Source organism: Crinia signifera, chromosome 3, assembly GCF_055691185.1.
Source record: "Crinia signifera chromosome 3, ASM5569118v1, whole genome shotgun sequence".
Classification (NCBI taxonomy): Eukaryota; Metazoa; Chordata; class Amphibia; order Anura; family Myobatrachidae; genus Crinia; species Crinia signifera.
This window is the reverse complement of record NC_139219.1, coordinates 213,592,749-213,606,844: the sequence shown is the minus strand read 5'-3', so window position 1 is coordinate 213,606,844 and position 14,096 is coordinate 213,592,749. Positions and strand designations below refer to the sequence as shown.

Here is a 14,096-nt window from a genome sequence, read left to right as displayed (position 1 = left end):
GCAAATAAGAACAGACTTTAAAAAAAAAACAATCCCTTACTATTTTAATTGAAACCTTTGACTTGGTGTTCACACTTCCTTTTCCCACATATTCCAGTCATATCCTGTCACCCTCAGGTCACCCTTGGACGTGTTGCTGATCAGTTAATTGCTTGGATAGGAAAACAGCAGGATGGACTTACACAGCACACTCAGGAATCCTGCAAAATGAATTAATTCTTGCAATAAAAAAATCAATATTACAAAGTATTCTTAGCAAAATCTCAAGCCTAGACTGCAAGGGAAACCACAATATTGACAGAGAAAACACTCAATAAAATGATCAAAAATAATCTTGTCCCAGCAGTGGCAATAAAAATAGTATAAACATCAACAGACAGGGTTAATAATTGCGTCATACTCTCTAGGCCCTTGCGCTACTATTTTGAAGAATACAATATTACTACTACTACAACTGCTTAGGTAACATGTCAAAAATCATTTTATGTTACAGTATATGGAGAGGGTGACAAGAACACCCTAATTATTTAAAAGAAAAATTGGTTTACAGTCACCAATGTGCTACATTTCAAGACTACAGTAAAAAGAGTTATATTTTCATGTGTCGAAATTAGTCAATAATATGGTAAGGATATAACCTTAGTTAATATGCACTGTTGTGTTCAGTAACATTAAACACTTTATAATGCCTCTTTCACTCTGAGCATAAAACCCAGGATATTATAGGGGCTTGCCGGGGTTACCTGGTTATTGGATCAGAATGTAAGGGTCTGCTTGGTTGGCAGGGCCTTGATCCTGGTCACTACCAGGGTTATTCCGGGTACTGACTCAGGTAGCCTCTTGTGTGAAAGTCATCATTCCGGTCACATCAGAAATAAGCTGATTGGCAGGCAGGACAGGAAGGATACCCAAGACCTATCAGTCAGGTTAGCAGGGTTGCTATAATGATTGCAATTGCTAGAGTACAGGACTTTGCCCGTGCTGCACCCTTTCAGTGGAATGCACTCCCTCGCTCCATTAGACTCTCCCCAACCTTGCAAAGCTTCAAACGGGCACTGAAAACTCACCTATTCATCAAAGCGTACCCTTCCACTGCATAAACTAGCTGGTTCTCTGACCCCTTGCCTGTTTACATCCTGCTATCTAGCCACCACCCACTTGCTTGCACCACTTGTAATCTGTCTGTCTCCCCTTCCTACTAGATTGTAAGCTCCTCTGAGCAGGGCCCTCTTCCCTCCTGTTGTCAAAGCCCACTTCTCTTCACATTTCACTCACAGCTCTCCTATACTCAAACACTCAGTGACCATCTTCGTCCGCATACTCATCTCCATCATTGGCCTCAAGCCTCTAGTTCAGGGCTGGGCAACACTGGCCCTCCAGATGTTGATGAACTACACTTCTTGCATCAGTTTCAGCATGGCCACATAGTAAAACTAATGCAAAGCATCCTGGGATGTGTAGTTCATCAACATCTGGAGGGCCGGTGTTGCCCAGCCTTGCTCTAGTTGTATGTTGATTGAGTCCTCACTACTTATATTTAAGCTGTAATGTGTATTGAACTGTGGCGCTCTCTATTTGTACTCTATTTTTGTTATTTATTCAATGTAATACTGTTTTGTCTCCCTGTACTGTTCCTTTGTACGGCGCTGCAAAACACTTGTGGCGCCTTATAAATAAAATTATAATAATAATAAAAGTTGATAAATAACAGAATAAACCTTAGGTGGATGGTCACACACACACACACACACACACACACACACACACACACACACACACACTTACACTTGTTTTTTAAAGGATTTTGACAACTCAGCATAAATGAACCTTAGCTGCAGACTGGCTTTTATGGTCATACCCATTTGTACAGTATGTAGTGTAATATATGTTGATTGTGCATTCAATAGATTTTATAGTAAACTTATGTCATTACCATTTGTTCTACAACAATACTCTACATTCTCACTTTACTGATTGCTCTTCCTCTCCTGCCGGGTCAGAATTGCTTGTGCCAATTTGAGCCATGGTGTCATTAGATACACACATACTCTTTTGATATCCAGTGTTTAGAAATATTCAGATATACACACATTTTATAACACCTTCCTCATTCATACTATTGGTACCTTTGATATACCTTTGCATGTTTTCCTTGAATTAGAGGTTAACTGTTTTACTATAAATATTTGCATTTTTTAAGTTATTTACATGTATTTAGAGACATTTAGGGGGAAATTTACTAAAGGAAATTTGTAAAAAAATAGGTGTATTTGTATCCAGAAATACACTTTTTTTTTACATTCACTATGCCGAAAATACGGCAATTCGTAGTCGTATTGATGTGCTATCATTACGACTACGAATTGCCGTATTTTCGGGATAGTAAATGTCAAAAATAAGTGTATTTCTGGATACAAATACACCTATTTTTTACAAATTTCCTTTAGTAAATTTCCCCCTTAGTGTTTTACATTTAGTATTACAGTATTAAAATGAGACTGAGTATTAACAGATAAATAGGACAAACCAGACTATGTTCATAAGCTTCAGTCTATAGGAAATAGGTGCTAATGCATGAGGTTGAATATGTGTCTGAAACTATTGGTTCTTTATTCCGTTATCTCCCACAGCATCACCGCTTTCCACTTTGCACTAACCCATATTTCTTGTTTCGTTTTTTAATTAGAAAAATGTGTATATAATTCCTTTCCCTGCTGACTCCTTCCACAAAACACCAGAGTAGCTAAGACGTAATTAAACACATTATGAAATTTTACCAAAATGTCAGTACGTAGTTAATAGCTGAGCTTCAATCTAAAATAGAATATGCATCATTGGACCCTAAGGCAAACTTTGTAATAGCAACAGCACAATTTAATGGACTGACCATTATGATTTTGTTTTTGTTTTTCTAAATGTATATTTTATATCTGACTATAAACATCTGGTAAACTACAGCTTGAGTATCCCTTATCCAAAATACTCGGGACCAGAAGAATTTCTGGTAACGGATTATTCCGTATTTTGGAATATTTTTATATTTTAATGAGGTATCTTGCATTTATGTTGTATAAGCACATCACACATAAAATACACACAAATATATTTTATTTGTGCATGAAACAAGATTTTAAAAAATGAAACAAAGTTTGTGAACTATCTCTGACACTGACTTTGAATGCCAAGCAATCATGTCCTTGCACATATTTAGTGCCAGTTACATGTTATTTCCCCAGTAGTGCCAGTACCAATGTACCCAGTAGGTTTTTAGCAAAAAATAAAAAATAAAAATACATTTTGGAGACTATTGTTTTCGGAATAATTTAGATAACCGATATTTCAATAAGGGATACTCAACCTGTAATACAATTGGATGTGAAGCATTTCTATTCAATGTCTTGTTATATAATGCTAAAATAATAATAGTACCAGAATATTTATTTTTGATGTATATCAAAGACTAAAATAACAGTAACACTGCACAGCTGCTATGAGATAAATCAATGTATTCTACAAGCACAGCAATCAAAGTGACTTGTTATAACCTATTATATGTGCAAATGGTCATGGCAATGCTTGTGCTTTCCGGGAATTGCAGTGTATACATAAAGAGGATTAATGAATTCTGGAAACATAAACTTGCTATTTAAATGTACTTTAATATTGAAGAGAACATTATGCCTATACATTACATAATTATGCTTGACGGAAAACCAGCTTATCTGTAGATCCCTAACAATCTAATTCCTTATTATGTAATTATGTATTTGGTAAATTGGAAAGTAGGAACTTCTCGTTAACGGTACTAGAGTGGTCTGATCTTACGTACCGCTAACATGGTTTAAGTAACTTTGTAAAGAATTGTAAACCACTTGAGTAGCACCTTTACTGTTCTATGTATAGTTCCAACTTGTCTTGTATTCCTCTCTGGAGATACCTAGCCCAGAGACTTGAATCTGATTCCAAAGAGGATTAAGAGGACTGTGCACTTATTGGATTTATCTATATTTTGTAAAGCTTCATGAAGCTTCCCTAAGTATTCCGTAATGCTTTACAAAGCTCGGTGAGTGTTTAATTTGGAGCCTTCTGCTTTTCCCAGACTCATACTTTCCATCTGTCTCTATTTCTGCTACCACTTTTGCCATCAGGCTAAATGAAACATGAGTTCCATTAGTTGAGACATGAGTTCTATTAGCAGCTATTCTTCCTACTGAGCTCTTCAGATATTGAAGGGAAATATTTGACTTGGAACAAGTTGTCTTATACATCAGCTGCAAATCTCTTTTTACATTGCTGCCACTCTTAACTCTTTCACAAAAATATTCTGCATAAATGTACAGTGAACGAGTAAGATAACATTTGATGGGAATTTTTGCTGAGTAAAATAAGAATGTCTTGTATATCAAAGTTTATAACAGAAGACTGAGAAATGTCTGTCAAATATTTAAAACAGAACTTACTGTACAATACAAATAATTGGATATTTATAGTCAGAAATTCAATTATTCAGATAATGTAAATTGACTTCTTTGTACCAACTCCCCTAATGATTGTTCCAAAACAAATCATATTATATAAGTACAGTATGTCCAAAACAAAATCATATAATAAAAATTGAAGGATAAGAAAAAGTAAACATTTAAGGAAAAATATTTTTTTCCAGAGAAAAGTTGACAAAGCGTAGAAGAAATGTTGGTATAGTACTTACCATAGACAACAGGCGATGTAAACAGAAGTAATAAATACTGTAAGGAGGAAATTCAATTGTTATCGCCACAAAGATCTCCCATCTAAAGTGAGGGGAAATTACACGGGCGATATTCAATCGATGTTTGTTAACAAATAAAATAACTAGAACTATGAAAAAAGTTCTATCCAAGCACTTAAACCATTCATACATTTCAGTTCGCCACCGGCAGCTGGTCACGCAGGACAGGAGCAGCAATTGAATAGCTTCAATAAATACACTTAAATAAATCTACAGGTGGTGTAATATTTGGTTTGCACTCTCTAGCACTACTTTTCTAAAGCCCATACGCACTATGCAATAAAGTCAGATATGCACGATAACAATATTCTTAACGATATAATTGTTCAGTGAGTATGAACGATATTGATGCATGCTCCCATAGGTCATTACCAACCCCCATTCTCATCTGTACATACAAGATGGTCAGTGGTAAAGAAAACTATTTATCTTTATTGTTTGAAATCGTTCAGTGTGTATGCTCTAATTGTCCATTTTGTAGCTCCTGGGAGTTTAAAGGTATCTGCCTTTATCACATAGTGTGTACGGCACTTAATGGGTACCTCTTATTGCAGTGCTTTCATGTCATGAGGCTGGGTGTATTTTTTTCTTTGGCACAAGTCAGCTCCCTCTGTGTAGGCCCGCCCACCAGCCAATCATGGTCTAGCATCGGGAGATCCCGGACCATGATTGGCTGGTGGGCGGGCCTAAGTCCCGGTAGGGGGGTGGAGCCCCAGAAGTTAACAGAAGACCGGAGCTTGGTTACAGTAGTCCCGGAGAAGTGCTGAAGATGGCTGGTAAGTATGTTTTTTTATCCACAGGTAGCCCAAATGGATACTACTGGACAAGGGGACCGATGCTCCGTGGCAACATAGGTAAGTATTGGATGAATGGGCTCTGTGTGCAATAAAGTTTTACTGTCAGTGTGTGAGTATTTATTTAACTATTTGTACTACTGTGGGACTACAAATCCCAGTGGGCCCTTTATTGCCCCGCATGCTGGGACTTGTGGTTCTCCAAGTCCCTGCATGTGGTGCAGGCTTGCTCGGACTCATAGTTCCACAGCAATATACAAAATAATTCTTTCTATTTTTTACACCATTTTATCAGCTCGATGCCCACCGCCCAGGGGCATCGAGGACAGCCCCGGGCTTCAACATGGGCAGGTAAGTTCTGGAGGGGGGGACCCTTCTTTGGGGAGGTCCCCACTTCCCCAGGACCCCTGCCCATGTTGACCGGTCAGAGGGATGAATGCTTTGGCCGGGGGGACTTGTATAAAAAGTCTCCCACTGGCTTTGGCATAACCCTGCTGGCTGGTTGGGTGCTGATTCTTGAAATACGGGGGACGCCTAGTTATTTTGTCCCTCGTATTTTGGGAACCAGGACCGGCCCTTGAGCCTGGTGCTGGTTTTGTAAAATCAAGGGAACCCCAACTTGTTTGTTTCTGTGATTTTCAAAGGTGCGATTTTTAAACATGACCAAAAAATCGCCACCTATTACATTTCACCCCTGGATTCATGAAGATGAAAGTCTAATGTACCTCTGTCTACTGTTCCATGGAATGGTGGTGTCATGTTATTCTGCACTCCAAGGACAAATTTCTCAAGAGAAATGTGCAGGTTGGTAAAAATCAAAAATCCTCGTGAATATTTTTTATAAAAAAAACAATGCTTATCTCCACTTGATAAACACTAGGAAGCATTTGGCATTTGTATGTACAAATGGCCAACCTTTCTGTGTGTTACATGCCAGAAAATAAATAGAATAAATGGAATGTTTTCAGAATTATTTTAATAATGTTAACTGTTGATACATTTACTGCAATAACAATGGTAAGTGTAAATGATAATACTGACATAACATCAAATTAGCTTAGTCCAATCTTCTCTTTTTAATAAAACAAATCAACATGTTTTTCTCTTAACAATAAAACTAATCATAAGGTTTTAATAAAATTAATCTAATTGCCCCCATGACAACATTTCATAGTACTGTATGATGAGGTTTGTCCAGGGCCGTAGAGAGAGGCCAAGGGCTCTGATACTGAGAGGAGGCGTGGCCAATCCGAATGTGTTACTTCATTACTTTATATCAGGCCCAATTGGAGCTTACAATCTATTTTCACTGTCACATAGCCACACATACACATTAGGTTTTTTTTTTTGTCAGAAGCCACATACTAGTATATTTTTGGACTGTGGGAGGAAGCTCAACTAAATGGTTGTGAGATCTGGGAGAACATACAAAATCCACACACAATGGTCAAGATGTATCAAGCTTCAAAAAGTGATAAAATTGAGAGTGACAAACAACCAGCCAATGGGCTCCTAAATGCCATATCACAGGCTGGGTTTGAAAAATGACAGGAGCTGATTGGCTGGTTGTTTATTACTCTCCATTTGAAGCTTTATACATCTGCCCATACTGCTTTGGTCAGGATTTAAACTTATGACCTCAGAGCTGTGAGGTAGTAATGCTAACCACTATGGGCAGTATTCAATGCTCAGGATTCACCATTTTTTACGGCGAATCAGGCTGTTTTCACTACTTGCGGTGAATCTTTTTCACTGAAAATCTGATTAACCCTATTCATTGTTCGCCGAAAGTGAAGAGTGAATGCTGGCCAGTCCTCCGTTTCATGCTTGCTGCAATTCTCTGTTGTTTTTTAACTTACATTCGCCATGACTGTATTCAATGCTCGGATGGTGAATTGCTTTCAGCGTGATTTTCGCCATGTGTCACCGTTTAGCAATAGCCATCTTTTTAAGGTGAACTGGAATCTGATCTTTTAAAATAAAGGTGTTTTTTTTTTTTATTTGGTGTAACAAAAATCAGTAATTTTATTCTGTAAATGGGCATGCTATTTTTATTCATGTGCTTGCTGCATATGAATATATATATTTAATTACATTTTTTATTTACACATGCGCCATCAGGGGGCGGGGAGCCGCTCATTAATATTCACTGCACACTGGTCCTGCTCATTACATATGCACGAGCGGGACCAGGGCAGCGGCTCCCTAACCACGTCCCCTGCCAGCTCTCCGGGGAAGGGGGGGCAGCTTCTGCTGCCTGTGTCCCCGGGAGCCCTCCTTCCCCCCACACACATTCCGGCGCAGGCAGGGAGGCTTCCATCTCCCTACCTGCCGCCGTCCCTTGGTTAAAAATCCCCTTAGGGGCAGCAAGCCCCTGCAGCGTTGAATAGGGTGACATGGAGGGCTGGCAGTGAATGCTCCAGCCCTCCGGAATGCGGCGAATGTGCAGTGAATCCTAAACAGGTTTCACTGCACATGCCGAAAAAAGGCATTGAATAATGCCCTACAGTATGTCTTTTTTGCTGTATGCATACACATCAATAATCCTTGCATTTCAGCTTTAATGATGATCTTTAATATTATATTAAATAATATAGAATACGTATTATAGCAATAATCTAATTTGTTTTGGTTCATTCCCCCCTTAAAATACTTCCTTCCCCTAGAATGGATGTAAGATGTTGAATAAATGTAATTAAGGCACAGGTTCCAAAACAGATGTGCCATTTTGAGATGTTTTCTATTATAAATGTCTGTTTGAATTATAAGTTGATATTAGCCATTCGACTGATATGCAGTAGATCTGTTTTATCTTGCAGTTCTATTTAGTGCACACAGAGAGAGGGTGCAAATGCACTATGCTATCATTACATTATAATATAATATATAATAAGAGGTTGTTGGTATATCATTGGCCAGTGATATTGGCCTGCCCACCAATCGTCCAGGTCACCTCTTGTCGAGCAGGTCAACCTTCAAACATATAGTAGGGCCCTCCATACTTATAATTTCACCACTTTACTATCCCTATTCTTTATTGTGATGCCCTGGGGGGGTCCTAAGCTGGATCGTGTTTCAGGGTTCCCTGCATCCCAGGTGGTGACCCCAGAGTGTTAGGGACCTGCTCGACAAGAGGTGACCTGGACGATTGTTGGGCAGGCCAATATCACTGGCCAATGATATACCAACAACCTCTTATTATATATTATAATTTAATGATAGCATAGTGCATTTGCACCTTCTCTCTCTGTGTAACCCATTTATTCTCAGCAGATGGCACCTTTCATTACTGAGGGTGTGCAATTTAGAGCCAATTTCCCCCAGTTCTATTTAGTGCACAGATATCAGGATAATATTTTACAGCTCTGAATTTACCCCCAACATCTATTATTCCTTTTATACCTCATTCTCAATGCTAGGCAAATTACTGGGTCTAGCGTATCGACCCAGTAATTTGCCTTTTAACACAGGTTTTTTTCCAGTGTAAACGGTTCAACCAGTGACGAAATTCCAGCTCTCCAACCCTGCTTTTTTAGCCAGGTTGGAGACCTTGGTATGCCGACACGGGTAGGCAAATCACTGGGTAGAACTTCTTCACCTGATATTTTGCTTAGCAGTAAGAATGGAGGTCCGGCGCTACAGTTCCCGGCATTTAAAAGCAGGGTTAATCTTACTGGCAATGAGAACGTAGTATTAGATTGGAAACTCTCATGAGCAGGACTATATTCCCTCATATGCTTTAGGCCTAATTCAGACCTGATCGCATGGCTGTAAATTAGCACTTGACATGTGCGAGGCCATCCTGCGATAAGATCCTGCTACTTTTTGTTGGCCGTACGCAAGGTAATTGACAGGAAGCCGGCATTTGGAGGTGGTAACTGGCCATTTTATAGGAGTGTCAGGGAAAATGCAGGCATGCCCAGGCATTTGAGGGGAAGTAATGTGCTGTCAGCTCTGGACCCGAACAGCCTGTTTATATCAGATGCTGAGTAAGTCCTGGGATACACTCAGACTGCAAATAATGGAAAAAAACATTCACTGGTGATTGGCTTGCGAATGGATTGGAGCTATTTACAGGCCTGCAATATTTTTGCAAACCGTGCTAAGCAATTTGCAGGCTTACACAGGGCGGGATTTACTTTGACAAAGCGGCGTAAATCTGATCTCAGGGCTTCAAAAAATTAGCAACCCAGCTGCTGAATCAAGTCTGTATTAGGCCCTTTAGTGTCCTCACACTATTTTTCTCTGGGACCCCATCAGGCAATAAAAATAATGACAGGACCCCAGCAAGTTACTGCTGAAGGTCATCACATCACATGTGTAGTCACAGCAGCACGTACATGGCAGCATTGTGGAGGCACAAATAATGTGAGGAGTCTAAAACAACTGACAATCCAACAGATTTTTCAGACTCCTTGAATCACTGGCCAGTATTTAATGCTCCCGATTCACCTTGCGGTGAATTTTTTTCACTGAAAATGTGATTCACCCTATTCAATGTTCACTGTTCGCCGAAAGCGAACAGTGAATGTCGGCCAGTTCTCCGTTTCATGCTTGCTGCAATTCGCTGCTGTATTTCAATGGGGTTTTCACTGGGATTCGCCGAGAGTGTATTCAATGCTCAAATGGAGAACTGCTTTCTCCATTGATTTTCGCCATGATTCTCAATTTTACATTCATCATCTTTTTTAGGTGAACTGGAATGTGATCTTTTAAAAGAAAGCGTTTTTTTTTTTTCTATTTTTTTGGTGTCAAAAAATTAGATTTTTTTTTCTGTGAAGGGGCATGCTATTTTTATTCATGTGCTTGCAGCACATGAATATATTTTTAATTATTATTTTATTTTTCTAAACAAATTTTTTTTTACACATTCGCCAGTAGGGGGCGGGAGCCAGGAGCCGCTCATTAACATTCATTTATTCACTGCACACTGGTCCCGATATTACATATGCACGATCGGGACCAGTGAGTGTAGCGGCTCCCTAACACAGCCCCCTGCCAGCTCTGGGGGGCTCTCCCTGTGTCCCTGACAGCCCTCATTCACCCCCACAGTGTCCGGCGCAGGCAGGGAGGCTTCCATCTCCCTGCCTGCAGCTGTCCCCCAGCTCACTGGCGGCATTCGCCGGGGGGGTTAAAATTCGCCGCCAGGGGCAGAGAGCCCCTAAGGCGTTGAATAGGGCAGAGGGGTGGCTGCCGGGCGAATCTCCCCGAAGGGAGAATTGCGGCGAAAGTGCAGCGAATCCTACACAGGATTCGCTGCCAGCCGCGATTCTACCCATTGAATACCTGCCACTGACTGAGATGAGAAAAGTTATCAGCCTGATTTTGCGACCCAATGCTGAGAAGGTTGGGACCAATGTTCCCTCTAATTTTACGAAGGCTGTGGGCGGCAAAAGATTTTGGCTGTGCAACTTTGGACGGAAATTTACAGTTTTGTGCGTCACTTATATATAACTGGAAAATGACATTCAGCATTTGTGTTAACTTTACTTCAAAATTATGTTAAACATTTAAACATTTAAATCACAGCACACAATGTAGTTAATGGGTGAAACACACATTAATTGAGTCCACAACTGCAAAAAAGGGACCACTGCTGCTTTGTGCGCTCTGTTGTAATGTCTGTGCGCACGCTTGTCGAGTTGTGTGCGTGCGCACGTGCGCACAGCTTAGAGGGAACACTGGTTGGGACCCACTTTGGGGGTCAGGACCCACAGTTTGAGAACTGCTGATCTACTCCAATCAGCGGCACCCAACACTTGGTTTCTTCTGCTTATTTAGGTGTTATGCTGATGCAGAAATATTTACAAGCCATGATTTGTAATGTAAGTTACTCTTTTCTTGTTTAGCTGAATTGTTTTGTTAAGTTCTGCAGTACTCTTGTGGTGCCATATTAATAAAGAATGGTGATGGAAATAATAAGAGACAGCTCTCAAAATATATACATGAAAACCAAATTTTCTAGCTCTCCAGATTTATGCCACCTCAGAGGTCTGACCCATTGGCACAGCTTACATTTTTTTTATTTTGCATAACAATAAAAGAAACATCAACTTAACTATAGAGACAATATTTGTAAAGCGCCTGTTCATTATATAAATTATATTATTGCAAGGTGCAATAAATCCACCCATAGTAATATGGGAGGAGATGTATCAAACCTTCGAAGAGCACAAGTGGAAATGTTGCCCATAGCAGCCAATCAAGTTCTAGTTGTCATTTTATATCATACACTTGATACCTGCTAGATATAATTTGGATGGTTGCTATGAGAAACTTCCCCATTTGTCTTTTTTAGAAGGTGTGATAAATTTCCCACATAGTATCTCAAGTAATACATTTAAAGCATTAGTAATACTTTAAAGGGGGGGGGGGGGGGAATAGGAGGGGACAACCAAAAGTACAAGTGGGACCATAAAGGTGATAGGGCAATAACATATAAACAATGAACATATGACACTAATAGCATTAATTATCTGTCCTCAAGTATGGATGTCCATTAAACCTTAACTTTAAGAAAGATTTGAGGACCAAGGGTTTGGAATAACTATATGAAGGAACTTTACAGTCCTCACACACACGTCCTAGTGCTTCTCTACTGGAAGCTGACTGAAGAGCACTGCGCCTGATTATACCTGGACAACTGCTACTTCACTTCAAACTAGCACTTTGCTTTTTAAGCTCACAGCAGCATAACTGTTATTCTCTCACCAAAATATCTTTTCCTCAGGCAGCCTGACTGTATAATCACAACCAATGCTGAAAAACGTGGTTATAACTTGTTCTCAAGGAAACCTCAAGAGATCAAGGGGAACAGCTAAAAATGCATTAGTCAATGACAGTACATTGATCTTTCTGCATTCCTCATTCTGTGAACACAAGAAATGTAATTAATTTATGAGAACAATCTACTGAATTTAAAGTATATTAAACAATAGCCAATTGGACACGTACAGTACAAGGCATAAAAAATGTCCTCCGGGACCTGCTTTAGGTCTAGTCAGCCGTTTACAACAATTAGAATATAGATAGGCAACTGCTGCTACTTTCCCCAAGACTGGACTCACATGACACTGAGCATAGGATGTGATTGTACTTTCCATCAGGGACACCACAGCATTTTTTTTTAGTGTGGGGGGGGGGGGGGGGGACAAGATATAATTTCATCTTTGTGCCCCTAAATTGCTGTATGTTGTTCTCACAGGTGCAGGTGGTTTTATCCACCGCAAAGCCTGCCTGACTGTTTTTTGTATAAATATAGATATATCTTTATTTATCAATTTATTGATCTATCTGAAAGTAAAAGGATGAAGGGGAGCTGAGGGGTGTGTGGGGAGGAACATATGAAGTGCTAGGTGAGAAACAGGGGTTAAAGTGAGTGGGAACTGAGTTCCACCACCACTAATGGTAGGGGGAACTAGTTCCACCTCCAGCATAGCCCTGCACAGCAATTCCAAAAGTCTGTCCCAGAAGCTCTCTTTCTGGTACAGTATATGTGATTTCAAGCTGTCACAAGGTACTATTGCTGTGGGTACAACAATAGTACCTTGTGACAGGGGCTGTACTACTATGGGCATTGTGTATAAGCAATGCTACTGTGTTGCATACATTTATACAGAGTACTTCTGTGCAGTGTGACATGAAAAAATTAGTACACATGTGGTGTAATGTGAATGAGATTGTGCTACTGTGTGAAATAATTTAATTGGGGTACAATTGTATGACCACTGTCCCTTCATAAAGAATGGGAGGTAGGGCATAAACTTATAGTTTTCAGGGGGTGTCAAAAACCCTGGCACTGGCCCAAGTTCTCCTAATTGGGGGAGAGGGTGGTCGATGGCAGGGGAAAGGAGTACCACCACCTCTCCATGAGCAAAGGGCTTGTCCTAGAGGAGGGCCCAGCCAACTTAAATAGCCACACACACACACACACACACACACACACACACACACACACACTGTAGAGGCTGGAGCTGTGGGTAGACCCGAGAAGGGTATTTGAGGTGGTTGGACAAGGTTTGTGGGAAGGGAGGAGGTGGTGGTGGTAGAGCAGCAGCAGCTGTTAAAGGGGTTATCTCAATCCTGACACTGTCTATTGTAAGCCTAGATTCCACACTGTGCCCCACAATATTGTACATTGGCTAGCACCTCTCAAATATATTGAGGGGTGAACTGCCCCCAGTTTTTATACCTTCCCCTCTATTCCTAAACCTTTCATATTTCTGCATAGAAATTGGGCACATTTTTAATGTATTGATAATTTTCTGTATTGTGGATGTTTTTCACCACTGTCAATAAGAATCATTGTAAATATTATAATATGTATGTGTTATTCCTGATGCATGTTTAGTCCTCTCCATAATACCGAGCGTACTGTATACATTTGGCGTCTCTGAAATATTTCAGTTAAGGTCATTATTTTTAGTGTTACATTGCAAGATATGTATTTACAGTGCATGCTACATGTCTGTAATAATACTGACTAGCAGCTAATAAATAACAGCATTATAACGTTTGTCTACTTCCCAAATGTA

At 40.0% G+C, this 14,096-nt stretch overlaps 1 protein-coding gene across 9 annotated transcripts in view; it reads left to right on the top strand.

Annotated features, from left to right (window-relative positions):
- Positions 1–14,096, top strand: part of DLGAP2 (DLG associated protein 2) — a 911,233-nt gene that overhangs the window by 555,078 nt on the left and 342,059 nt on the right. The window lies entirely within an intron of this gene.